This window comes from Thunnus albacares, chromosome 18 (genome assembly GCF_914725855.1).
Source record: "Thunnus albacares chromosome 18, fThuAlb1.1, whole genome shotgun sequence".
In the NCBI taxonomy this organism is placed as follows: Eukaryota; Metazoa; Chordata; class Actinopteri; order Scombriformes; family Scombridae; genus Thunnus; species Thunnus albacares.
In genome coordinates this window covers 27,341,940-27,366,969 of record NC_058123.1, presented here as the reverse complement: position 1 = coordinate 27,366,969, position 25,030 = coordinate 27,341,940, and the positions used below count along the sequence as shown (strand labels likewise).

General features: G+C 39.3%; 1 long non-coding RNA gene across 1 annotated transcript; it reads left to right on the top strand.

Annotated features, from left to right (window-relative positions):
* The first annotated feature begins 13,885 nt into the window (after nt 1–13,885).
* LOC122968719 lies at nt 13,886–24,741 on the top strand. The gene is made up of 3 exons (XR_006398872.1): nt 13,886–13,986; nt 21,342–21,347; nt 24,730–24,741. It is a non-coding gene; the product is annotated as an uncharacterized LOC122968719 (long non-coding RNA).
* The last annotated feature ends 289 nt before the right edge of the window (nt 24,742–25,030 follow it).

Here is a 25,030-nt window from a genome sequence, read left to right as displayed (position 1 = left end):
TAAGAAGCCAGTATATTGATGACCGATAAATAGTCCATAAGATCAAGCAAATTAAATCTCTGACATATGATGGCAGAGTGAGCTACTGTTCATTTGGCTGGAGGAACAGTAGACAGATGACAAAAAGGAGGAATCCAGAGAGCAGCGGCAGCAGATCACGCCAGTGTTCACTCTCCGGAAGTTTCGAAGGCAGCAACAATATTGAAGGCATAACAGTATTAAACAATGTTATCACACATCGCAGATTTTCCTTATATCGCGCTGCCCTAAAATAAAGACATAAGTTACTGCACAGATAAATACAGCAGCTTTCAACCTTGTTTTCTCACTTTAACAGATTTTACGCAGAATCAATTCAATCTAGGTTTATAACCATACCGATATTGTCCTTAATTTCACGGCTATTGTCCTAGTGTTGCTTTTTTGTAATTGTGATATTCATATCCTCAGGTAGTGCATTTGGCATGAATTGGAAGTGCCTCCTTGCATGACTGCACCAACAAGATAATGAATAGGTAAATTTCAGTGCAATGACTGTTGAACCACCTTGCACTCTGAAATAAACATTGTATATATATTTTATATTATCTTTTTTCCTTCTCTCGGGCTACTTTTTTATAGTAAGGGTATGCATATTTTCATGATGGGTCTTTGAAAGTTTGTGTTAGTTCATGTCACAGCAAATTAAAATGTGTAAAGGCACAATATCTTGTGACCTAAAGATAAAATGACTTGCATTGTTGTGATGATCAGGCTATTCACTAGCCTATTAGTGCAAGTCAAACTGGCCTAGTCTCTTTCAGTAAATTCCCCCATTACTTTGTTTGGAGTAGCAGCTACAATGATGTCATTAAAAGGTTCAGATGGTTGGTGCTTATTTTTCTTCATCCCCCTCTATATTCTTATATGAAAAAGATTGGATTGACATCTATGGGCTGCATAACAAAAGACCTAAATCACTCACTGGCGTTTCATCATTGCATCGCACTTTTTTTGGAAAGAGCCATTGGAGTACATAATGCAGAAAAACACCACAAAAAAAAAAAATAAATAACACAGAAGTGTTTGTTTAGAATTGTGCAATCTTAGTTTTTTTCTTTCTCAAGGTGATGTCAAATTCTGTAATGGCTGCTCTCAACATGGTTGGTGATGGACATCGCAACAAGAGGAGATTCAAGGACAGCCAGGTTTACACCCTTGTTTGTGGCTGAATGGTATTACTGTACTGTTTGTGAATGTGTCAGTCCATTTATACAATATGACTGACATTTGCCCTTGCATTCCTGCGCTTTTATTACCACTTAATAATATTTTCACATTTTCATAATGCACACAAACAAGAACACTGTCTTCTCTTGAGTGATTTGCAAGAACATGGTAAACCGGAAAAAATAATGAGGACATAATGATTTGTGAGGAACATAAAGTGCATTCCAGTCAACTGTTTACCTTTCTCTAAAATAATATCATTTGGTGTGGTATTGATGTTTGATGGCTGGGTTTAAGAAGTTATGGAGCATTGATGTTAGTGAACATTATGCCATTTATGCACATTTTTCAGACCATTACTCATTGAATATCCATCATTCTATGTATGGTTAAACCGTCTGTGACAAATCAAAATGGCTGCTGTGCAAAGGGCCAATGTTGAAAGAATTGACAGATCTCAAGGAACTGTTTGTTTAGCCTCTCCGCAGGTGCTGTGAAAAGATGGAGCGTTGACAGCGCAACCCACGACATAGAGCATGCCATGTCTGACCACTTAAAGCATGCTCCGGGAAAAGCAGGGGGTGGAGGGAGATGGAGGTAGAGGGAGGGAGATGGAGGTAGTGGTAGCATCAGGCAGTCCAGATTCTTTTTGATTAGTTTAGTTTAGTGGATTATTCTACATGCATCAAACTTAAAGAACCAGTACAATGATACTAATTCAGTCAGAAAAAAGGTTATCGTGGAATGTTAATATCAGGAGTGTCATATTGTTATAACTTTTAGTGCAACCTCTCTGAGCACAGCCAAAGTATGTTGAGGGGGTGTTGCCCTCTGGAATGAGATGTCAAGTTAGTATCTATGGATGTTTTTGCACAAATAAAATCAACTAAACTGTTTATACTTGTGCCATGTGTGTCAACTGTACCACTTTTACCAAAACCTCTCAATGCATTATATTTATGAATAAATGCAGTCACTGCGGGCATGTTAGGAACATTCTTTACTTTATCTGTTATCAAATAACATCTTAATTAAAATATCTTCAATATATTTTTGTAATTGTGGTTGAAAAGGAGATATAGATAAGTTCATCTGCATACTGTAAATTCAACAATAAAAAAAATGGCAAATGTAGGCTGTTTTGTGTAGTGTGTTGGTAGTCCAGGATGCCATCCAGAGCAAGAATAATGCAGCATTCAACTGTTGGATTTTCTATGAGATGGTCTTTTTAATTAATTAATATACTGTACAGTCACATGTGTATTATAATTAAGATATATATACAGCGCTGTTAATATATAATAATTACTATATTGTAATGAGGAATTCTTGAATACTGAGTGGTTGTGTTTAGTCCTGATATCAACATAAGCATTGGTGACATTCTTGCAAGACAGTAATTCACTAAACATGTCAGGAAATGGAATCATTTTTAAAAGTTGAAGACTACACATTGAGATGGCTTCTATGTCGTGACCTGATGTTGTGGAGACATTGAAGACTGCAGGTGAGACGACGTCGACGTTGCAACCTGACGTTGGTTCAACTTTCATTTTGTCCATATATTTCAACCCCCTGACAGCATCTAGATCTAGTTTAGATGTCGTTTCAACTATTTTTCAATGTTGAAATGTTTGCTGGGTAGTGATGGGGGAAACAAAGCTTTCTGAAGCATTGAATCAATATGAAGCAATTGCATTGACAATGGTTCACTGTTTCAAAGCGTTGGATACAGTCAAAAACTCATCAAACATAAAACTCATGCTTTAGAGTTTCGTTGTGGGTAACGTAGGTGCCAGTTTGCTGTGTTTTACTGGAGAGGTATCTTAACAACACCAAGATGCATCACAGCTTACAAATCTCAGACAGTATGTGTGTGTGTGTGTGTGTGTGTGTGTGTGTGTGTGTGTGTGTGTGTGTGTATGTGTGTGTGAGTATATGCGTGTTCATGTGCACTCATATTTGTAAGGCTGCCAACACAGACTGCTGCACCACACACACTGGTCACACACACATGCGCACACACACACACAGTTTTCACAAACCTGGCTTTTAATTTCCCGTCTGACATTAATATCCGTTCAGAGATGAACACACACACACACACACACACATTGTCTTCCACTGTTGTGTTGGTATATCTGAGCTGCTGATCTTTGTAATGAAAACACAGAGGGAGAAGGTAAAACTGAGGAGGAAAGAAGAAGAAGTTGAAATATCCTACATGTCCTGTACGTCGTTTAGACACAGTTTCCCAAAAGTTCAGCCTGAAATGCTTTGCAAACTTTGCGAACGCCAATGGAATTTATAATAAAGTTGTGCAAGTTTCAACAAAGTAAATACAGGTGTAATTGGCCACAGTGGTTTTAAACCACTTTTAAGGTGAACAGAGATACATCTTCAATCAGTCCAAAGATTCAGATCCCCCCCCTCCCACACACACACACACACACACACACACACACATCATCTCACCTACATAGAGGAAATCTTTGCCTGAATACATCAGAGTGAAGATGTAAATGTTAAAGAGGCTTCAGAAACTCAGAGGCGGCCAGAGGAGGATGGAAGGGTGAGGCAGCAGCCTGATAAATACATGCTATCAACTGTATTGTGTTCTAATTGGCTCCTATTGGAGGGTTTTCAATGTGGGATAAAGAGAGCTTTGTTAGCAAGGGTCTCTCTCTCTCTCACACACACACACACACACATAGTCATGTTTCCACCACTTCAGAGGACATTACATTGACTTACATTAATTTCCTGGAGACTTATTCTAACCTCAACCATAACCACTACTTGCCTAACCCTAACCCTTACCCTAACCTTAACATAACATTAAACTAACCTTAACTTTAAACCAAGTCTTCACCCTAAAATGAATGATTTAGGTTAAGAGGACTTGCTTTTTGTCCCCATAAAGGAGGCAAGTCTGTATAAACAGATTTATGTCCCCACAACATGAAGAATACCTGGTCTACACACACACACACACACTCACACAGACAGAGCTTCAGTGTTTAGTCTGCTGTGAATTCACAGTCTGATAATCAGTAATTAGATAATTGTGTCTGAGTGTGTGTGTGTGTGTGTGTGTGTGTGTGTGTGTGTGTGTGTGAGAGAGAGAGAGAGAGAGGGAGGTTTGTTATCAGCTGATCAGACTCGCACCGAGAGCAGAAACACACACTGTTGTGCTGTAGTTTACCTGGTTTGTAACTTCTTGTGTGACGTGTCTGTCTGCGGACGTGCGTTGGTGTGTCTGTGTGTGTTTGTGTGAAGAGTGTAGGCAGTCTTAAACAAAGGTTGATATTGATCAGAGAAGTTCCAAAGTTTGTAGTCAATTTAATGGTTAGGTGAGTTATTTGCTAACAGAACCTGAAGCACCAGTATTGTCGCTATGCTTATTTGAATTTAACACACCCGGAGCTCTGATTTAGAATAGTGGTTTAACTGTTGAGGAGAACTACATTTGAAGTGTCCACGTGTGATTTTAGCAAGACAATCATATTTTTAAAAGGAAGCCTTTTTACATTTCCAGAGAGTGAGTGAGGGAATCAGGAGAGAGAAGTGAGGAAGAATTGCAGGATGTAGTGGTGTTGAAAGAAAAACAAGGAGAAAATATTGAATATGCAACTGATTCAAAATTTAGATAAGAAGTTTAAGAAGGAAAGAGAAACACATAGAGGCAGCTCGAGCGTCAGGTGATGGAGAGACATGAACAAATTCAAAGCAGGAAAACTGGTAGATGAATTACTGTTCTGGTAAATATTTTTAAAGGCACAATCTGTTTGCAGAATGTCCAAATGTAAATCCAAATATACATTCAAGGGCATCCCCATTAACAAAAGTCAAAGCACAAGACTGAAACCTGCTATAAAAGGATTTACAGACTTTTTAATACAGGCACTAACACTACACAACAACTCTACTAACATGATGTTTTCTTCATAAGCTGTTAAAAGGTTGTTGACCTCGGTAACTGTACCTTTAAAGAAATAGGTGAGACACCAGCAAAGAAAGAAAGAAACTCTCTGTGTGAATATTTAAATACCATTTTCACATTCCTGACAAAAAGCATGTTAGGAAACAACCATGCGTTTTGCAAGGTGTGTAGGATGGACTTTAGTGTTGGTCATGGTGGGAAAAATGATGTTAATCAGCATGCTAGGTCTGTTAAACATAAGCACACCCAAGGAGCCATAAAGAACACATCAACAGTCCGTTCAATTACATTAGGGCAGGCAGTAAAGGTATCTGGTGATTAGATCTCTGGAGCCGGGAGAGGAAACCCTTCTCATAATGTAAAAATTATAGTCAGGTGGGGTGCCGGAAAATCTCATTCAGTCAGTCATGGACCTTTGTCTGAAACTTTATATCTCTAATAAACTCACACAGGCAGGAATTCAAATTTAAAAGAAAAAAAAGAGTTAGAAATTATAAAACTAGGAACTCACACTCAGTCAAATATATGGGATAGTAATTTAAAGATAAATTAATAATAATTAGTTTTGACTTACTAAGTCAAACTTATGGGATAGTCGAAAAAAAGTAAAGTATATATGAGAATAAATGTCTGAGATTCTACATAAAACACTTTATGTTTAAATAAAAAAAGCAAAATAAATTAAATATATGAGAAAAAGCAATATTCTACCTACTAAGTAAACATTATGAGATATCATTCACTTTGAAAAAAAATTGAGATAATACAAGTCCAAATTTTGCTCTACTATCATTTTGACTTGTATATCTCAATATTGACACGCTATGATTATTTTTATTTGTCTTGACAGTAATAGGCTTCCATAGAGTACAATTCAAATTATACTTAACATGAATACATAGCCTTAACATTTTAAATACACAACATGAACATCTGTGTCTAGCAGAGCAGACTGGTAAATATTCATGTATTTTGCTGTCCCAGCTGTAGTAGAAGTGTTAAAGTTCCCGGTGTCACCAGAGAGGGCAGGAGAGTTCAGCTAATCTCTCCCCGCTGCTCTCCCTCCTCTGCCGGTCTCCAGCTCCCGCTCCGCCCCGCTCCCCCTCAGCTCCAGCTCCGAGCTTTACCTCCAGCCTCTTTAGATCAATGGCTCCACGCTCTGCCTAGGTCTCTTTACCTCCTCTCTCTCTCTCCAGCTGTATAGACCATCACTCCTCTACCGTCTCTCTCCATCCGTCCTCCCCGGCAGACGGAGCAGACCTCCGGGAAGGCAGCGTGGATTTGAACCGTCCTTCCATCTGTATGAATGGGAATCAGCCGCACCGTGCAGGAGTGATGGAGACTCTGCCTTCATAGTTCCTGGAACTTATTCTCATCTCAGAAAGGAGGAAATTAACTGCGTCTGTTTTGGATTTTTCTTTTCTTTTCTTTTTTTCTTTTCTTTTTTGGGATCCAAGCCCGACCGGGGAGGGTTATTTTTGGGGAGAGGAGAGGTTGTTTTACCCCCCTCTCCAACCCCCCCTCTCCTCCTAATCATCCTCCTGACTCACAACCCTGTGGGGGTTTCCTTTTTCTTATATTGAAGTGATAATTGGATTCTGTGGAGGATTTTTTTATTTAAAAGAAAAAAAAAATCTAAGAACAGCAGGATTTGCGGGTGTGTGTGTTCTCCTGTGGTTCCTCGGGTTCATCGGGACTGGAGCAGGGCAGCATGGAGCTGGTTTTGGTTGGATGTATTGGTGATGTTTGGGAGGTGCTGGTGCTGAGGAGGAGGAGGACTGGAGGACTCTACCTGCTGCTGCTCTGCTGGCTGCTGGCTGCTCTTTCCACAGCGCATGGTGAGTGGAAAAAAAAAAGAAATTTATGCGTGATTTCTGCCTCCATCCCGCAGTGTGTGACTGTGTGTGTGTGTTGGGGTGGAGGGGTGGAGGAGTGGGGGGGGGTGTTGCTGGTTGCCGCAGACCCCAACGACAATGTACACATTTGTTGCGTCTCCCTGTTGGCTGCTTTTTAAACCTTGACTCTAACCTGGGAGGACCCGGGTCTGACCGGGTTTAACGGGGGTTTTACCGGGGTTTACTCAGCGTGATCAGGTTGTAGGCTGCAGGGTTTGACTGGGGTTTAAATAGATTTGACTGGGCTTCAGCAGGTTTCTCTGCTCTGATCATGTGTTAGGCTGCTGCTTTGAGTGGCTTTTAGTGAATTTTGCAGGAATTTGCTGCAGTTTTACCTTCAGCATCACCTAAAATAACTGGTTTACTGGGACTGAGCAGGTTTAGACTGCTGGTTTGACTGGCTTCCACCACGTCTTTACTGTGTTGTACTGGGTTTGATTGGATTTGAGGAGATTTATTATATATTTCACCTGATTTTTGCAAGTATGACCATGTTGGGTTTACTGGGTTAAACTGACTTCACTGGGCTTCAGCAGTCTGATTATGTAGCTGCTGCTTTGAGCAGGTTTTTGGTAAAAATTTCACATAGATTTAGCTGTTGATTCACCTTCAGTATCACTCAGAATGATGTGTTTTATACTATTCAGGTTTGTCCAAGCTGCTGACTTTGATCAGATTTGGCTGGGTTTGATAGGTTTTTTGTGGGGATACCCTGCCAGTGCGGTCGTGTCTGAGGCAGCTTCTTTGAGCAGGTTTTACTGAATCTTCCAGGATTTTGCTTTTCTTTTCCCTTCAGTTTCTTCCAGAATGATGATTTTCTTGTACCAACTGGGTTCAGGCAGCTGGGGTCTGACTTCTGAGTGTGGGTTTAAATGGGGCCTCAGCAGGTTTCAGTGGGTCATGTATTGATCCTGTTTTATAGCTGCTGCTTTGAGAAGGTTTTAGTGAGTCTGACTGTGTTTTTCAAACCAGATTTTGCTTATCTTTACTGGGTTCGACCAGGTTTTTGTGTTTCATGGGGTTTTACTGGATTTAACCTGATTTCTATTCAGGCTGCTGCTTTGAGCAGGTTTTAGTGGATGTTACTGGATGTTGCTGCTGTTCCACTTTCAGTATCACACAGTGATACAGTTACTGTGTGTTTATTAGTAATGTTCAGATTTGCTTTTTTTTATTATAGCCAGCTTTAACTAGTCTGGGTTTGATCAGGTTTTGAGTGTGTTTGGGGTCTTTATTGCATTTAACCTGATTTCCATTCGGGCTGCTACTCTGAGCAGGTTTTAGTGAATTTTTCTGACTGACTGGTTTACGAGGAACACGTTCTTTTAGTTTAAGCTGGTTTTAATGGTTTTATTGGGGCCATAATATGGGATTTTACATGTTATTTCTGGGTTTTATTTATTCCAGTTAAAGATATTTAGTCTGAAGCTTCTCACTGTCTTAGAACACACAGTAAACAACATCAAGTATCCTGCCTGTCCATCTTGTAAACCCTCATTCATTTAGTATTGTATGCTATAGGTATTTAGTCCTTTAATAGAATAAGTAAATATCACCTTTGTCACATATTATGTTGTAAATATAAAATCTGTTTCACCAACAAATCATCTGAGTGGATTTTGAAATGAATCCTTGTTGGTTCAGTTCACATTTAATGTACCAGAGCAGCATTTAAGAATCAGTTAATGTTTGTTGTTTTGCTTATTGATTCTGGTTATTGAACAGACAGATCTGAGAGCTGCTGGACCAGCCCGTCCTCATGAGGAGAACAACAGTATAGGTCCAAAATTCAGCTGGCAAAAATGACTTATAGTTATGTTTATGCCATCTAGCGGCTGTAGTAATTATGACCCGGTTAAGTGATGCAGTTCAGATGACGTCAATATAAGGTGACAATTTGCCCTATTAGGAGGTGGCGGGTTGGGTTGGGTGGATGGCTAGATAGATAGATAGATGGCAAAACGTGGACTTAGCTGCAGGAGACTGTTGTTTGCTTCCCGTTTCCAACCGCAAGTTGGGACATTTTTTTAAAAAACGTAACAATGATGATAACATTGTTGGTGTTTACTGTTGCCATGATGAAGGTTGCGTAATTTTAAGGAGGCATAAACCAAGTGATCATTTTAACCCAAACCATGATCTTCCCCTAACCCTAAACAGACGTAACCACAGCGTTGTCACACCAGTGATATGTAATGGTTTTGGAAACGCTCCTATGGCTTGTTGTGGAGGCCAGGTACAATCAACCTATGTGGACGTTTAATTATAAGGATGTGTTGGCTGGACTGACTCTCTCTTTCTCTCTGTGAGTCTAATGCTGTCAATAAATTATGTCCAAACACTTTAATTAAGCTAATTGGTGGTAGGAGAGCGCACACACACACATACACACACACACACACACACACACACACACACACACACACACACACATACACACATGGTGGCTGCTGGATCAGCTGAGAAGTTCTCACTCAGTGTGAGGATGCTTGTGTGTGTGTGTGTGGTTGGTGTTTTTTCAACAGCTGTACAACAGCTGTAAAATCCTCAGCTGAATACTTTACCCAGACCGAGCATTTATCTGTATGGATACTGCACACACACACACACAAGAAGACTGAATATTTTACACCAGCAGACATTTTCACAGGTGTGTTCAGGTGTTCTGTCTGTTCAGACTAGAAAGTCAACAGTCTGCAGGCTTTCATCCCAGCTGATAACCTCAGCAGGTGATTTCACTGCTGTGTTTGTCCGCCCCACAGTCACATTACACTGGAGGTTGTTGGAGTCATACGCAGCCTGATAGAGAGCTCAGCAGACAGTTCTCAGGGCTAAAAAAATCTACCCACACTTTTAGGATGGCAATATCGTTCTGACATTCCACCACTTTTGTCCAGACTGAAATTTGTTACGCACATCCATGTTCCCCTCACAATGAATTGTTATCGCTTTGCTGATCCTCTGACTTTTCATCCAGCTGCATCATTGGGTTAAAAATTTAAGTTGTCCAATACTTTGATTTATGGTCAAATACCTGCAAAAGTTTAGTCAATATTAACATGCTTACACGCTAAACTAAGATGTGAACATGATAAACATCACAGCTGCTAAACATCAGCATGCTAGCATTATCATGTGACATATGCATATGTTAGCATGGTAACATTAGCAACTCGCTCAATGCACTGCTGTGCCTCAGTTCAGCCTCACAGCGCTGATAGCATGACTGTGTGTGCCTCCAATTAACAACCAACAACCAACCCTGACGTTTATTCTACAGGTGACAATGTGTGGATCAATCCCTGAGCGGATCCAAGCACACTGATCACATGCAGAAAATGTGTTTTTGGAGACAGAGAGAGTGTGAACTAATTAAATTTGTTAGAAAATGATTATCATGCTATGGTCCAGTTGTCCACTTTCATCGTCGGTGAGGGAGATGAAACTAGGACTTTCATTTGCTTTGTTCTTACCGCTGCTGCTAATTAATTAATTTGTTAATTGGTGTCATGCTGCTGCCAGTGTTGGTGTTCTCGCTCTGTTTGGGTCCGTTCAGTAATTCATGCATGCTGGGTTTAGGTAGGTTTTCCAAGGGGTCTGTTTCCCTCTTCTCTGCTGTATCATTTTACCTGCAGTTACAGAATAAACAGAAATCATTTCCTTGGCTTGACATCAGAGAGCATAAATGATTTCACAGGACAAAGTGAAACCAGACCGAACTAATAAGCAACTGAATTTCAGTCTGACCACTCCCCATTCATGAACTGGATCCAACATGGCAAAGTCTAAGGCTTCAGGAATGAAGTGAGTGCTGATTAACGAGAAGATATTGAGAACAAAGCATCCTCAGTCAGCTGAGAGATATTCAGATTCAAATGTAGAAACACAGCAGATTGTGGAAAAAACTATTTAAAACTCTCTGTAGTTCCTCCTCCTGCCACCAGGGGCATTTCGGTGTCCGACCAAATGAAGATGGATGCAATGTTTGAGGGAGTGAAACAGAGGTGAGTACATCATCTTTGTTTTTGTTTTGGTGGTGTTATTAGATTATTCCCTGTGAGCTTTAACCTCCATAATTCATCATTAAACTCGACACTGGACTGTGAACCTGGCGGAGCAGAGAGTTCTTTAAACCTGTCACACACTGAAGGAAACCACCAACCTGTCTGTCTTCTTCTCTGACCTACTAGAGTCACATACAGCCCAGAGCATGATGGGTAAAATGTTGAACCACTAACTTAATTAATACAACACCTGATTGTTGGGGATGACTAATATCCACAACAATGTCATCCTGTCAGTAGCTGAGATGTCTCATTCTGGATCAAACTGTTGGACGGACTGCTGACTTGTATTCTGTTTGGAAATAAAGCTTTAAAGCCATAAAGAAACAAAGCGATGTCCTCGGATTGCTGCTTGTGTATGTATGAAACATTATTCTTACTGTTGTTGATGGCAGATTTCAAGGAGGTGAAGACATTCAGCTTTAATAAAAAACTGTTTACAAGGCTTTTTTCCTGCAACACAAAGTGACGTTCACAATCCTCCTGCTGATTACATGTTATTCTTTGTCCCTGCATGTCTCCTCACATCCTCTGCCTGTCTGGGTGAATCTGAGGATTATCAGCCCCAGTTTACAGAGTTTTATTCTTTCTGCCATAAGCTTCTCAAAAAGTCCTATGAGAGTGTGTGTGTGTGTGCATGTGCAGAGGGGGTGGCCATTAGAACAGTGCTGTAGGAATCAACACTGTGAGTATTTAGACTGATCAGATTTATCTTCTGTCTGTATCCAGAGGAGGATTTGTTTCACTGTTCATTCAGAACACTTTGCTGTCTGTGTCTCTGTGTGGAAGGATTCTTCTCACTTTTGGTCCTCTGCTGACTCTTTAGTCTGAATACTGTGTGAAAATGTTGTATACATATTTCATTTCTATTTTAAAGATCTTAGACTCTGTACTTTTCTCTTTTGACTCAAAGGATAGGTTCACATTTTTCAACTTTACAACTTTCACTTGAATAGTTTGGTGCAATTTCCACTTTTCAAAATCTTATTTTAGCTTCGCTTTTACAGTTTAAATTTGATTCACTCACTAAAATCTCTCCAAACTTCATCCTCTCACTGTACAGCTGCCAAGATCCAGATGGGATAATTCAGTAGTAAAGATTGAAAAAAAAACTATTTATAATGTTTAAAGGTTCATTGTTGACATTTGAAGTAGTTTAAATTTTTCGTCTAACATTTTTTGGTCACACTTTATTTTATGGTACACTAATAAAATGTAATAATACTTTGTATCAAATTAGACAAAAACTATAAATAATGTGTTCTTTATTTGAAAGTAAACAAACGCAGTTATACCCTAATTAGACACCATACACCTAAATTGTGCTGTAGTCAGAAACCACATATAATGCTGTATTAAACCTAAAATATACTATACTTAGACACTATTATACAGATTACACTCTAATTAGAAACCAAATAGGAGATCCTAATACACATTACACACCATTTTACAAGATCATAGTCTAATTAGAAATCAAATACAATCCATATCAGATCCAAAATATGCTACATTTAGATGCTATTCTACCCTTACTACCAAATTGTACTGTAATTTAATACTACTAACATGGTCTAAATTTAAACTATGATAGCTTAATTAGACAACACAGAGCTCAGAGAAAAATACTTCTATTTGGCCTTTATTTAACATAGTTTCACTTTCTTACAGGGTCATTTGTTGGCTCATTAGCAGGAAACTGTAGCATAAACTAAAGTCAAACCACATCGGGTCACATCTGGTCACTACTTCACATGTCCCTCATAGCCTGGATGTTCTCTCCTATGGAGTCTGTAGGTAGTAATACTAATAAAATAATAATAATACATGGCCTAATACATGCTTCCTCGATGTTCTACTCCCATACCAGTTAAGACCATGCAATGTCATGTCACTATCCTATCCAGTAACATTAGCCTATGGAAGCTGACAGGACATTGCATCTTTATTTCCCACTGTTAGACCCTTATTAGACTATCTTAGAGGGTAATTTGCGACACATAACAACAGAACTGTACCATGAACTAAAGTGAAATCACATATCTGCTACTTGAGACAAACCAACACCTTCTTCAGCTGGTCCCATGCACTGTAGTCTAGCAACAAATGCTGCAGGCTATTTAGACACCAGACCATTTAACACCCCTGGAAGCTGCCAGGACATTGCATCTTTATTTCTTACTGTAAGACTCTTATTAGATTGTCTTAGAGGCAAATGTGTGACACATTACAACATTAATGTACTGTAAAGTAAAGTGAAATCACATATTAGCTTTACTTTCTAAAATGCTCCAACCAACGCCATGTCTGACTCAGTCGTCTGTTAATGTAACGTTAACGTACAACAGTATTTCATTTGGATAAACGCAGAAAAGGATGATTTACAAAAGTACAGCTTCTTGTAGATAAACTAATAATTTGAACTCTTAACTCTTTTAATTCATCTGATGCACTTCAGTTTCCATCGAGTTGCTGAAGCAGGCTAATGCTAATGTTGCTAATGCCTGCCAACAGTCCTTATCGGAACTCTGTCAGGAAAACAGAGGCTCTAAATCACTGAGCTCTTCATCAACATGAGTGTTTTAGAACATACATGCCAACATAAAAGCAAATTTAACCAACAGCGTTAATTCTGCTCCGTTTCATAAGAGCTGGATAGGGCTCTGCCACTCAGCCTTGCAGCCAATTTTTCCCCCTGGTCAATTGATAAAAATCCGTGAAATCATCACAATGTAAAGTCTATTGGGCCACAGAACATGGAAGCAAACCCGTAAGCTAGAAACTTTTTTTGGCGTATGCGCCAGAGGAGCAATTCTCATTGGACTGAATAGGCGCCATTTTCGGTCCAATATCCAGCTCTTATAATACATCCATGGTCTCCAATCCATAGATATATTATTAGAGTATAAGATATAATAAGTGTCTAAGTATAATATATTTTGGGTTTAATACGGCATTGTATGCACTTTCTAATTTAGGTGTATGGGGTCTAATTAGGTTATAACTGTGTTTGTTTACTGTCTAATAAAGAAAATATTATTTATTGTTGTATTGTATTATTTTATTGTTTATGTCTAATTTGATACAAAGTATTATTACATTTCATTAGTGTACTTTAAAATAAATTGCGACCCATTTTTCATATAACATCATAACATTATCACAATGTAACAGGTCTTCATTAAGGAAATTATTGTTGATTCTCGAGTAAGCGTGTATAATGCAATCATCTATGTCACTCTTTTGATTATAATAATAACCATTTAATCATAATTTGCTGGATGATAAACAGTATATCAATGCTTTGATATATTTGTTTGGAGAGGGGTCTCATTGATTTATCTGAAAGACTGCAGAGACTCTGTCCCTCTATTAGCTATCAGTCAGCTGATGAAAGGTCTGACGATCGCAAAGAGCCGACTGCTGCTTGAAATAATTCCCTGTCTTTCTGCTAATATCAGGGTATTTTATCACCAGATTGATGTTTCAGAGCTCAGCAGCATAGAAGCATCTTCCTTCCTCCAATCAATCAGTGTGATCAATTATGTTTCACTTAAGGTTGGTTGATTCAAGTCAAAGGTTGATTCTCGCTCTCATAGCTCTGACGGATAATGTTCTTAGAAATGAAATGAAAGAGTGAAGAATGTGTGAAAACATTTCCAGTAAATTACAAAAAAAAATGAAGATTACATTTGAAGATGTAATCATTTTGTGATCATTTTGCAATGTGACAACATGACAAGTTTTGTTTTCCTGTGATCATGAACTGATCAGCATCAATGTTTTGACAGCTCAGCATCATAAGATAAAAAAAAATTCATGAAGATTACTGTTGAGGTGGGATAATGCAACAGAGGATTCAAACACATCATAGATACACTGTCACTATGATGGCATACATGCCTGTCTGGTTCATAAAAGGTGCCACTACTCTGCTTTTATAAAGTGGAGAGCTACAAAAAAAAAAAAAAGCAGACGTTACTTCATCCACGGCTTCATTAAGAGTCAGTCTTTCTGCCGACAGCTGGTCAAAATGCACTGGCGAGGCTCCAAACGCTGCAGAAAAACAACAAACAATGGAAGCAACAGGAGTTAAATTTAATCAAGAATCACATTAAAGCTAAAAGCTCAAAGCAGTAAAACCTTTTCATCAAGAAGCAGAGTTGAATAATAAAGTCAGAGACAATCCATTAGAGGCACAGCAGGCTTTTAACACCAAGGAGACGTTAATTTACTCCGTCCTCCATCCATCCATCTATCAATCCATCCAGCCATCCATTATGGGGAAAAAGGAAAAAATACCTGCACTGTTATGTTATTTAAGTCTTGACATAATTTACACGTTACTCTTGATTTGGGATTTCCCTGTCTTGGCACAGGTTGTTTGTCTTGACTTTTGAGTGTTGACTTGGATTGTTGGTCTTTACTTGGGACTTGTTGATTTTTATTAGGGACTTGTTGGTCTTGACTTGGAACAAAGACACTTTGGACCCTTCACACTGTATGTTGTGGAGCAGCTTTGAACTCTCGCTGTGTTCCGGTAACAGATGAAGTGTGTGTGTCGCTGAGGTCTGGGAGGTTGATCACTCGGCCAAATGAAAAAGACTCTCTGTGTGTAGTCGCAGCCAGGAGCGGTGGATTAATAAGGTGGACAAGTGAAAACGATGTGTTAGCTGCTGCTCAGCTCGGCTTAATTTGGTTTTTCACTCCTGCGGTGGACAGGAAGTCATTTACAAATCTGAGAATATAATTCAAACACATGGAGGGTTCCTGTGTGTTAGTACGGCAGAGCTCCATTTACCAGTTAGTGGTTGACCTGAAGCAAAACATAGCTGAAAAAGGACAAATATGAAACCCTTTAGAAATACTCATGTATATTCATCAACAAAACACATTCCCTTGTTCTCCATAGACTGGTCAAACTCTTTTGTTGCCAGTAGGTAGATTTATGTTTTATCTAGTGTTCACTGTCATTTTTCAGGTTCGAGTCATGAGTTCACTGGAAGTTTTGACCAGTTGTGGGTTTTTGAAGGTGAATACAGATGTCTTAATGGCAGATCTAGGTGTGTCTTTACTCTCTCAGTTCAGTTTGATATTTATATGGGTCCTGTGTCTGTCCATCCTGGAAGAGGGTTCCTTGTTCTGTTTGTCTTCCTGAGGTCTTTCCTGTTAGGGTTAGGACGCTATGAGAGTTAACCAGTACAGTAAAATCAATTCCCAGAAACCAAAATATTTAGCTATACGAGGCTTAAAAGCTCTCTAAAGCTGAGGGGAACTGCAGGTGATAATTCTTCACTACAAGTGACCCTTTTCACATAGTCGTTTGATCCATTGTCACTGTAAAAATATTGATTGCTATTAACACCGTGGCAATAAAGAGAGTGAAGAAGCCCTACAAAATGTTCTGCTCCAGGAGCTGGAACTCAAACTGTAACTAGGTTGCTCTCATCCTCTGGTATCTCATGTTCCAATGAAGGTTTCTGGATTTGTAGCATTTGTAGCTTGAAAGGCTCGGTGTGTATTTTAAGTGAGTATGTGGATGTGTTTCTGTCTCTGCGTTATTCAGATGGTTGGATGGAAAAAGAAAACAAAAAAAAAACAAAACAGGCATGTGAGTAATTTACAGAACGGTAATTTGCCTCGGCTCTGAACATTAGCGCTTCATTTACGTCTTGTGCTCTCAGCTGTCTATATTTAACATCAGCTGCTCTGCTCTGACACTCATACATTATTCATGTCAGGAGCCTGCATTACCTGCCTGAGGAGCACTACATCTCCCTCACCTTTAAATCCTCCTCATTAATACTCCTGCAGGCTTTTACATTAATTGGTTTTTACTTATTTTATTCCTGCCTGCTGTTTTTTTTTTTTTGGTAGTTTCTACTCTGCTGCTTTTTGTTGTGGGTGTTGTTGTTGTTTTTTTGTCTGCAGAAAAATTTTAGAGCTGATTAAAAATTGGAGAACAAATGAAAAGCTTTTTTTTTTTTTTTTTTTTTTGCAGAGGCGTGCAGTTTTCATGCCTCCTGGATGTAAAGTGTTTATATTCTGAACCGCATGATACATACACACAAACATAATGAACATCCCCAGGACTTTTATGTTACAGCCTCGAGACACAGACTGAGCTACATTCAACAACTCAATCTGTAAATGCATCAAACCTGAGCCTTTTCATTTACCCAAATTTATCCAAACAGTGGAATAGTGCTTTCAGACAGATGTTGGCTGTGATGGAGAGTTTTGTTGTTTGCCAACCGTAGAAAGTAGAAGAGATAATGCCACTTTCCTGTTGTTTATACAATTAATCAATTAGTTGATTGACTGAAAATTAATTGGTTAATCATTTCAGTCATTTGTTGGTTCCAGCTTCTTAAATGTATTTGTTGCTTGTTTTTGCCAAATATGATAGTAAACTAAATATCTTTGGGTTGTAGACTGTTCTGTTTTGTTCTGATTAAAGAAAATATAATGAAAAGGAAGAAAAAGGAATTTAATTCATGCAAATAAGAGAGTAAAAAAAACTAAATTAACAAAACATCATCATGAGCAGGTAGAGGTGTCAGGAAATAGCTAATGAATACAACATGTGCCAGCTGATTGCTTCAGTAAGGCTTCGGGTTTAGACTGCCATCAACTAGTCCTCCAAATTAAATGACGAAAAAAACGTTGTTGGTCCATGCACTCCAGAACAACACATAAATCTTCTCTGCATTTTTGGCAGTATGTCCTGTTCATCACATTTAGACATCAGTGTTCCTCCCTAATTCTTTTGTGGCTGAATGGGAGTAAATCCCTGCAGCCAGGTGCCAACATCTGCTGGAAAGCCTGAAACCAGATGATTGGAGGTGTCCCCATACTTTTGGCCATGCGGTGCATTGTACATGTAGAGGGAAAGAACAGTACTACTATATTCTGAGCCTGTATCTCGAGGTCAGAGGGCAGGGGCGTGGCCACACATGTGCAGGTGTGCTGGTGCTGCATGGTTATTAAGTACAATTTACATCATTTTCATTCGCCTGTTCTGCTGTAAACAAACAGGACGATCTAGCCGCTGAGGTCGGGAGATGACAAAACAGTCGGCCATGTTTGGATGAAATCCAGAAACATCCAGGACGGCGTGAGGCACGATCACTTCCTGTGCAGCGCCGCAGCTCTCGCCAGATGAGATCAATTGCCTCAACTGCAGCAGTTTCCTCTCATAAATATTCATATCATGAGGCGTGGCGTCACGCGAGCGAGCGAGGAGGACTCCAGAAACCAATGAACCCTGAACGCTCACCGAACCCCCCTGCTTCCTCTCTGCCTACCTCCCCCCAGCAGCAGCAGCAGCAGCAGCAGCATGCCGCCCGGCGCCGCAGCACAGCGAGCTGGATTTATAGCCACTTATAAAGATTAGTGATGCGTCCTGCATGCAGCACACACACCACACACCACACACCACACACCACACACACACACACACATACATTACTGAACAAGCAGTCCTACACACAGATCTGTTGTCAGATGCAAACCATGTATCTCCGTGATGTAAATCTTTGTTTTGATGATTTATTTTCAGGAGATGGAGGATTTTACCACTATACGAGGTTTTCACCTGACAACCATGATTTATGTAAACACGCACACACACACACGGGGGCCCCTCCCCCTCCGCTGCAGGCCTCATTGAGTCGAGTCGAGTTCTTCTTCTGTGGTTCTAATGGAGAACATGTGTCGTCGTTAAATAGTTAAACATGTGAAATACTGCATGCTGATTGGGCGCTTAGCAACAACCAAATATGTTTAATGTGCCTTTTTGTGTGTGTGTGGGTGTGTTTGGTTGTATCATTGGATTATAAACACTATTTCTAGACCATAGCTGATTTGATCAATATAAAATGTATTATACATTTTCTATATTTTAACATAATATGTATATATTATTATATATGTATATATTCATGTAATATGTAAATTAAATAAATATAACTGTTCACATGTTTACTTTTTGACATAGTTGTCCTCAAGCATTTTATTTTCTTGAGGACAACTATGGAAAAAAGAAAACAGTTCCACTTGTGTTGATGATTTTTGTAAATCATCCATCAGTTGTAGAGTCTTTCCAGGCAGCTGCTCTCAGTTCATTTCTATAGAAATCAAAGTTACAGCCTCTTTCTACCACAGGAACTTTTGCAGGAACTTTCTCAGGAACTTTATCTGTGCTTCAATCAGAGGAACCAGGAACTAATATTAGTTCCCAACCCTCAAAAAACTCCCTGTTCTGTGAATAGTACTTCCTGACATCTATGTAATTCTTCTTCCATTCTTTAAATATGCTGGAAACACAAACAGGACTATTCAAAATGGTCTTTTAATTCCTAGTTTCCCAGAACTATTTGGTCAAAAAAGCCATCAGGAACTAAAATGATCTTGTTTCCACACATGAAGAAATAACACAAATTCATCTGCTGTCCTCTGTACTTATGATTGACTCTAATGTTTTTGATGTAATGAATGAAGGAAAAGGAGACTGAAAACTCTAGAGCATTTCATTGTCCTTCATTTCTACTTTAGTTTAATGTATAACCATCTTTCTCTTTCACTTCTTGTTCTTGTCAAGTCAAGTCAGTTTTTATTTGTATAGCACAATATCATAAATTTGCCTCAGGGGGCTGCACAGTAATACAACATCTTGTGTCCTTATACCCTCAATTTGAATAACAAACAACTCACGTTAGAAAACCTCAGGAAGAGCAACAGAGGAGGGATCCCTCTCCCAGGATGGACAGACAGGAAATAGATGTGTAAAGGATAGACTAAGAAAGCAAAATTACAGTAATACAGCAAGAATAAACAGGATGACAAAATTATAGATGGATTAATAACATATATCAAGACTGGAGGATATCGAGCAACTTCTAGGTGCCGCCAAAAACAGATGCAAGCTCTATCACCATGGAGACCTAGGAAGAGGACAGACTACATATACACACAGAGGAAACTCACATCACACTATTTTTGTTTATTGCTGTAGACAAGTTGCTGATGTTGTTTCATCTGTGTTTGACCAATCACTGACAGACTCTGCTCCTCTAGTCCTGAGTCCTTCAAGAGTTTCTTGGACCTGAGTTTAGTTCCTGTGGCTCTGTAGTTCTTAGACATTAATTTATGTTCAGCAGCTTTTTTGTGGAGTGTGAGTTTTTAAAAACCATGTCAGGTCTCAACTGCATCTCAACATCATGATAATGTGACCTTTGATCACTGCGTCATGCATACAAATATGCTTGCATGGACAACCCCAAAAGAATATAAACCAGATCCAGAATGCGCTGCACACATTCTCCAACGATACCACATTCCAAAAATAAAGACAGTTCACGCAACTTAATAATCAGATATTCAAACCTTCATGTCAGCAACTCAATTCATAAATGACTAATTAGCATATGTAAGAGAAATCAAAGCGAACACTAATTAAATAGTACATCTGACCTTCTTTTCCAGTTGCGCTTCGACAACTCTTTACAGCTTCACTGAATTAGTTAAATAGGGACATGACATGTACTTTACTTCTGTACCAGCAGTCACTTTGTCAAAGAAGATCAGTTTATCACCTTTTTAATGTATCCGCATGATGTGATTTGTTGACTGTGATGGATCATCTCTCTGCAGTAGGTTTCAAGTATCTGCAGGCGGATTTTCATTAAAAAAAAACCCACAAAAAACAATCTGAAACCAATGGAAGGAAGGAGATGGATCTCTGGTGGAAGATTTGGAAAATGACCAGCAGGGATGGAAAGTTTGGATTCGTAGCTAATGTATTTAAACTGTGGTGTGGTCCTTTACAGATACTCTGAACCCAGCAAATATCTCTTCTGTCGTCTTTCCCTAGAGAAACAGAGGTCAGAGGTACAGCTTCTATGACATCACTGAGTCAGTCAGCTCGACCCTGTCAGTCTTCATCATGACCCAGGATATGTCAGAGAGGTCATGATCTTCAGAGAACCGGTCGCTGTATTTAAAAGCGTACCGTCTTCACTGACCTGGAAAACTTTCACATCTCAGTTTATTTCAATGGAACCAAACTTCAGAAAAATGTCACATCGGCTTAACCAGCTACAGTCACACACGCTGCCGCAGCAGTGCGGTGCCTGCAGCCACATCAGTAGGTTGGCTGCGTGTAACGTCCGGTCATGATGTTAATTCACCGCCTGCAGCAGCGACGTCAAACTGCATCAGCAGCAGGAGGTGACAGTGCGGCTGCATGATGACACAGTGCCGACATCGCAGGATGATTAATTACTATCACTGATGATGATAATACTTTCACTGCTGTTATTTTACATCGGACTTTTGATCAACTGCAGTTTGCAGGAAGTTGTCTGATGTCGTAGAACTTCATCAGCTTGGGTTAGCAGGAAGTGAAACTTAAACTCCTGATACTTTCAGAACATGATGCTGCGGTTGGTTGGTCTTTCTATCTAATATTTTAAAAAAGAATGAGATATCAATACAACGCATGGTCAGATCCATCACCAGGACAAAATTTCCACTTGTATGCAAGAAATATCAAATGTATGGGACAGATCATCATAAAATTGCCATGCACATTGTGAAATCCCAATCCTGTTCCCCAGAGAACCTCATGACTCTTTGACCTTTTGTACAGTGTCATCCTCAGGACAAACATCTTAAGGCTCTAAGAATAGCTAAATCATCAGGAGTCGTGTGCACCAGCTTTTCAAACTTAGTAAGTGTGAGATTTATTATCACTGAATTAAGGTTGCATGAGATGAACTGGTTCTTAAGAAGAGATTTACTAAATATTTATACTCTACTAACAGCCAGGTGTAACTGTCAAGCAGATGATTAAACCAACTAACTAAGGGAGCAACGGTTCTGAGACCAAGACTGAAATTGTGACACAAATGTCCATGGAAAAGAATTTAAACATCTAAAGTGCTGAAAACGTTTGCACAGTAGTGTTTTGACATGCCTCAAAACTGACATCATACAATCTGACACAGACTGACACCACGATTTTATTAGATTCATGTTACACAGTATGACATGGACCTATAAGGTTGCTGCAATCACACAATGTGTAGAGGCCTTAACAGGTCGAAAGGTTGCTTCCGTCACACTAAACTACATGAATACTAACTGATGCAGACATGTAGTATTTGTCCATGTATGCATATAGAAATTACATTCTAAAACTGAAAAGATGATGCAACAGAATCAAATATCCAATAGATTTTTGTATTTTGGGGTGTAATGAACACCTCTATGAGATGCTAGTAACTGTTAGCCTGGTTCCTTTGATCTGGATGTACTTACTGTGTATTTTAAAGTTGTGCTGTTGTGCTCTGACAGCAGCTGGCAACGCTTCCCCTCCTCCTCCTTAAGTTTTGGCTCTGAATCAGACATTTTAAACGTGTGTGGATTAGTTTTAATTGCAGCTCCTATAGCGAACTGAACGCCTCCCACTGTGGCCCTCATTCATATTCAACAAACTACCTTGGTCTTTACGAGTCATTTAATTTTCCACCCAGACTTCAAATCACATTTATTAAGTTTTGTTCTCCCCTTAGGTACAATACAGGGATCTGTCAGTGAGGTGAGGAAACTCCTTGTGTCTTCTATGTAAATCAACTCGTTCATTAGATTAAAAACTAAATAACACAAAGATTTCAGTCAGTGTACTATCTTAATAGGATATGTACAGCTGTCTGCCAGGAAATCCAAGTAATCAGTCCTCTGAATGTGTCAGTGTTTACATCAATATTAGATGAACTCATAACTGTAGTGGTATTAACATTAATTTACATCAAATTTAAAACAGTTTTTACATCATTGAGGCACTACGAATGCGCCTCTCTGCTCTGACTCATACCAACTGTCATCTCTCAGTATGTAGTTTTTCTATGAACAGATTGGACAGTCTAACAAGTAGGAGGAATCAGAGATGAACTCACAATGTAATGCTATCATGATATTCTTCCCATGATAACGATATATAACACAACAATGGCAATAATGCGATACACGATATATCACAAAGAAATAATATATGATATATCACAATATTTCAAAAGTATTTCAAAGAGCAGGAACTAGTCAGATAATGTACAATGCTTATCAACAGTACATTATTTTCACAGTAAAGAAATGCCACCAAGTATAAATATCAGAACACTGCTAACTGTAGCCTCAGTTTGTGCCACTTGCTAAATTCTTCACCAGGTCCTCCAAAAGGTCTCATGTGACACTGATTGCTCTTCACTGTCTCCCCATCAAATTCAGAATCCAATTCAAAGTTCTTGTGATCACCTATAGAGCTCTGCGTGGTCAGGCACCTGCCTACATTAGAGATCTACTGTGGACCTATGTTACCAGCAGGTCTTCTAATCAGGGTTTGCTGGTTCTTCCTAGACCTAGGCTTAAAACTAAAGGAGACTGTGCTTTTGAGGTTGTGGCTCCTAAACTTTGGAACTCTCTCCCATTGGATTTAAGATCTATGGACTCTGTGGACACCTTTAAAAAGCAGCTCAAGACCCATTTGTTCAGACTTACCTTTGTGTCATTTTTCTATTTTCTATTTATTCTGTTTTTATTGTTTTATGTCTGTTTGTATGTTTACGCTTTATTTCCTCTGTGAAGCACTTTGTGACGTTTCTGCTGTTGAAAGGTGCTATATAAATATATATAAATAAAGTTACTTACTTACTTGTTCTCACACAGAGCTGCTGGTTGTGTTATTAAGCCTGATTAGAGACAACAGAGAGACGACGTCTGTGGCAGTAAACACAACACACAACCCGCCCTAACATCGCCATAACTAACTGCGCTATATTCAAAGCTTTACACGATATTCAGGGCTGACAACGGTAACATAAAGTAACATTAACATGATAAACAGCAGGGCTATGTACTGACACTCCCACACAGACACACACTTTAGAGAGCCTCTTGTAGAGCTGCTAGCTGAGCTACAACAAAGGTGCCACACAGAAACTTTTTTAAAGGGTCATGAATGTGCTTCTAGTGACTGTCAAAGCTCCAGTGGACTCTGTGTGTCTCTAGCATTGACACGGAGAGTCTGACAGTAGCTCAGTGGCTCATGGCTGGTTATTTTGCTTGCATTTCTTCGACATTTTGACCTACAATTACCATCCATCTGACTGTCACCAGTCTGTTCAGCGCCTCCATGAGGAGGTGGAGGGTAGTGGTGCTCTGGTAATGGTAAGTCAAAGTAGCTGAATCAATTCTGAGTCCTGTGTTTAAAATAAATGTATCGATACTTAGTGCCAGTGTATCGATAACGTATCACAAGTGGAATTATTGCAATATGTTGCAATATCGATTTTTTTGTCCCATTCCTACTAACAAGGTTTTCCGTGCAGCCTTGGCATCCGAGGTATCGTCCTCCCACTCTGACGGCTGTTTGGCTGCAGTCCAGGCTCCGTTTTACCCGGCAGCTCCTCTCATGTTTCTGTTTGAGAGATGCTCACAGCAGGTGACAGAGACGCTGCCAGAGCTGATTTCTGCTTTTGAGAATTTATTATTAAGAAGTACCTTTCAATCATTTGTCAAACAGTCTTGTAATCCATCTAATTCTTTGGTCCAGTGTGAGATATCTCAAGATGTACAAGTTAGATTTTCTACACATGACAAAGTGTGAAGACGTAGGTTTATGTCACCAAGGTGCCACAGGTTGGAGGAAACTACTACTGAGCCTAATGAAAGAATATTTTTTGTATTTTCAGACAATCATTAATGATTTCTATGAAGTTTGCTTGCACGAACACGTTGGTAAATGCTGGTTTCAACTCAATAAATGCCACCCTTTGGCGAGTTTTGACCATAAAATTGCCATCAAATTGGCTACTTGTTCCACTCCGTTTGTAGGCAAGTTTCATTCACAGAAATGTCAG